A 5,000-nucleotide genomic window follows, 5' to 3' on the forward strand; every position below is an offset into this window, starting at 1 on the left:
GAAATAATGCAGGCCTTGTCCTCTAACTTGAAGACTCATTTATACTTTTTAACATAGATGCATTATGTTATGTACCAAAAAATTTATCCAAAATCCTAGAAATATTAGGTTTTTCGAAGAAAGATCAAAAGAAGCTGACGCAGATTCTCTAAATCGAATCTATTAGTGGCACACAATCTATTAGATTTGTACGGCTTTCCAATGATTCTCCATCTGAGATTCTTCAGGTGAGAAGATGCTCACACTTAGGTATATGCATCGACAGCTGAACCAACACACCAAATCAATCACACATTTACAAACAGCGGAACTCTCTCAGCTCAGAAAGCTTTGTCGCTTTGATTGCCATCGGTTCGAACTCTCTCAAGAACTTAAATGAGAAGAATATCGTACCACATGTATGAACTTAGGATCTTGTGAAGAAACGCAAGTCCTTAATGAATTCGTATGCTACAAATGGTCACGATATCTGGGGCTAGAAGAATTTGCAAGACCTTCTTAGAATTTCAATGATGCTGGACAAAACAAGATGCTCTCCTTCACAGTCTTGCTACCAAGTAGGTGGCCGGTCAGAATTTATTCTAAATTAAAAAAAGGAAAGAGAACATAGGTACGTCCGTCCGTCCGTCCGTCCGTCCGTCCGTCCGTCCGTCCGCACTGGGGTCAATGTAATCGACTTCGAGGCCTTGTGCTTCCAGTAGAAAGAACTAGATTACTTTGATTTCAGACTTTACCCAGTCTTTTAACAGCGTTTCATTCAAGTTTTTTTCGGACACAAATAAAAGTCTGCGATTTCATTACAACCCAGACAGTTAAAGTCTTATCATTATTATTATTATTATTATTATTATTATTATTATTATTATTATTATTATTATTGCTGTTGTTGTTGTTGTTAACGGTTTTTTTTTGTTTTTTGTTTCAACTTATCATTCGTTGTCTATAAATGTAATTTTAGGTTATTATTCAAGATTTACAGCCAAGTTATTCTTTTGTAATTTAAAGATCATAAAAAAAAGATTACGACTTAAAACTTACAACATCTTGAGAAAGAAAAATGTCGGCGAAAAAAGGAAAAAAAAATTGACTGACGGATGAATTTTAATAAATCGACACAATATAAACAGTTTTTATTTTCTTATTAAAATAGACTTCTTTTTTTTCAAAAGCAATATTAAAATTTAAACCTAAAGAGAATTGGGAATAAAAAAAAAGGATATAGAGTACAAAAAGAAAAAAAAGAGAAACATACTTACATAACTCATACACATGTACATGCTGACCAACAGACGCGCGCACGCGCACACTCACACACATACACGGAGTGATATATACATACTGATATTCGTCTATATATGTATCTCTCTCTCTCTCTCTCACTCTCACCCTCTCTCTCTATATATACATATACATACACATATATACGTGTGTATATGATTTATATATGTACATCTATAGTTATACATGTACATGTATATGTGTATACCTATATATATATATATATATGCATATCACTCGACGTCTTCTACTATAGCCTCGGGCCGACCAAAGCCTTGTGAGTGGATTTGATAGACTGAAACTGAAAGAAGGCCGTCGTACATATATATATATATATATATATATATATATATATATATATATATTTATACTTTCCGTCTGCTTCTGGTATATTTCTGTGCTTTTTAGTATTAAATATCTATAGAAGTTGCCTTCTCGAGATGAATACTGCAATTTTCTGGCTTTCTACAGTATATCCACATTAAGTAAGATATACAGGATGCTATTTTGAACTCGTAATACTGCTTCTGTCACTAATAACGAATATATGCACACATGCACACACACACGCGCGCGCACACACACACTCACAAACGCATTCGGACTCAACACACACACACACACACACACACACACGCACATTTATATTCTTTTATATTCTTTTATATGTTTCAGTCATTTTACTGCGGCCATGCTGGAGCACCGCCTTTTAGTGGAACAAATCGACTCCGGGGCTTATTGTTTGTAAGCCTAGTACTTATTCAATCGGTCTGTTTTGCCGAACCGCTATGTTACGGGGACGAAAACACTCAAACATCGGTTGTCAAGGGATGGTGGGGACACAAACATATATATATACACAACGGGCTTCTTTCAGTTTTCGTCTACCAAAACCACTCACAAGGCTTTGGTCGGCCCGAGGCTATAGTAGAAGACACTTGCCCAAAATGCCACGCAGTGGGACTGAATCCTGAACCATGTGGTTCGTAATCAAACTTCTTACCACACAGCCACTCTTATATCTATCTATCTATCTATCTATCTATCTATCTATCTATCTATCTATCTACCGTATATACATATATAAATAGGTGTATATTTATATCTATATGCACACACATGCACACACACCCACACATATATATCAATGCACACACACGCATCTCATACACAGATTATATATACATACATATATATACATACATATATATACATACATATATATACATACATACGTGCATACATACATACATACATACATACATATATCTATATACATATATATACACATACATATTTACAGTCCCTGTCTCTGTCAGTCTGTCTTTCTCTGTGTGTGTGTCTCTCTCTCTCTCCCTCCCTCTCTGTCTCTCTCACACACACACACATACACTCACAGTTTACCGCCAGAATGGTAGACTATACAGATGTATGCTAAACTGTGTGATAAAATATTTCAGTCACCATGGCAACGAGGAACAGTGAATACATAACTGTACTACATGTACTACAGCTGACGGTGGCGTCGGCGGCGGCGGCGGTGGCGGCGCTGGTGGTGGTGTTGTGGTGGTTGTGATGTTGATCAAATTGTTGTGGATGATTGATATTAATGATGGTGGTGTTGTTGTTGTTGCTGATGATGATGCTAATGAGGAGGAGGAGGAGGAGGAGGATGTTGATGAAGATGGTGATGAGGGTGATGATAAGAGATATACAGCTTGGCACGCAAAGTACAGTGACTGACGGACAGATAGACAGGAAGACAGACCAACCGAAATACAGTGGGAGGCATCCAGCCAGCCAGCCAGCCAGCCAGCCAGCCAGACAGACTGACAGACAGAAAAGCTGCCTGCTAGGCAGTCTGATAGACAGACAGACATATAGACTGATAGACAGCCAGCTAGACAGACAGACGGACAGACAGACAGTCGGACAGACAGACAGGCAAGCTGAGAGATACTTTTTCATAGGCAAGCTGGCTGACTGAGAGACAGGCAAACGGACCGACAGACAGTCGGACAGACAGACAGACAGTTATACAAGAATAAGGTACCTGGCTGTCAGATATATAGACAGACAGACAGACAGGCAAGCTGGCTGACTGAGAGACAGGCAAACGGACCGACAGACAGACAGATACTTTAACAGGTTGGCTGCTGAGCAGACTGATTGACAGAGACGTAGACATACAGACAGACTGACGAGGTTCTGTAGCATTCTGATAGATAGGCAGGCGGGCAGGCAGGCAGACAGACTGACTGACATTCCGACTGGCAGGCAGGCAGGCAGGCAGGCAGACAGACAGGCAGGCAAGCTGGGAATAAAGCGAGGCTGGGAAGCTGGGTGTTATGTGAGGCTGTCAGAGAGACAGACCGACATAGATACAGATAGAGAGAAAAGTAGCTGCTATGTTAGACTGACTGGGAGAGACACAAACAGATTGGTAGACAGACATACATGTTACTATAGCAAAGAGAAGGTGTATGTGTGAGAGAGAGAGAGAAAGAGAGGGAGAAGGGAAGAGAGAGACAGATAGACAGACACGTTACTAGAGCAGAGATAAGGTGAGAGAAAGAGAGAGAGAGAGAGAGCGAGGGGGAGATAAAGGAAGGGAGAGAAACAGAGAGAGAGCGACAGATAGACAGACACGTTACTAGAGCAGAGAGACGGTGAGAAAGAGAGAGAGAGAGAGAGCGAGGGGGAGATAAAGGAAGGGAGAGAAACAGAGAGAGAGCGACAGATAGACAGACACGTTACTAGAGCAGAGAGACGGTGAGAGAGGGGAGAGAGAGATGTAGAGACATAGAGAGGGACAGATAGACCAGACACGTTACTAGAGAAGAAAAAAAAGGTGAGAGAAAGAGAGAGAGAGAGGGGAGAAAAGAAGGGAAAACGACAGAGTGACAGATAGACAGACACGTTGCTATAGCAGAGAAAAGGTGAGAGAGAGAGAGAGAGAGAGAGAGAGAGAGAGGATGACAAGGAGAGAAACAGAGAGTGACAGATAGGTAGACACTATTAAGAAGAAACTGGCGGAGAGACAGACAGACTGACTGACAGACAGGCCGTCTTTTATAGCTAGCAGGCGCAGTCAGCCATTTACGTGGGTGGTGATGGCGCTGGTGATGGCGCTGGTATGTAAACTGTTTGTTCTCAATGAAGCTGTTATCCATAGAGTCAATCCTCCCCACCCGCCTCCGCCAATATGTCAACTATCCAGGCAGCACACCGGGCAACGAGACACGTAAATAGACCAAAGAAACCGCCAGCCGTCTAACCAGCCAACCAGGCGACTAGGCAAGCAGAAAACCAGGCGACTAGGGAAACAGGCGACGAGGCAACCTGGCGATCAGGCAACCAGGAATCCAGGTGACCAAGCAACCAGGCGACTAAGCAATCAGGCGACTAGGAAACCAGGTAACCAGGCAATCAGGCAAACATCCAACCTGCTAACTGGTCAACCATCCAACCATTCAACCATTCAGCCGTTCAACCATCGTACAATATGTCCGATCAATCACCCGAGCCACCAATCATTCAACCAGTCAACCACCGCACCACGCGACCATCCAATTATCCAGTAATCTTGTGGTCTAACCATCCCACCATCCCACCATCCAGCCATCCAGCCATCCAACGAAGCCACCGTCCAAAAAAACCAACCACGCAACCATCCAACCATCCAAATCGCGAACCTTCTGACCAATCAAACATCTTTGGCA

The sequence above is a fragment of the Octopus bimaculoides genome, chromosome 20 (assembly GCF_046866305.1).
Source record: "Octopus bimaculoides isolate indiv1 chromosome 20, ASM4686630v1, whole genome shotgun sequence".
NCBI lineage: Eukaryota > Metazoa > Mollusca > Cephalopoda > Octopoda > Octopodidae > Octopus > Octopus bimaculoides.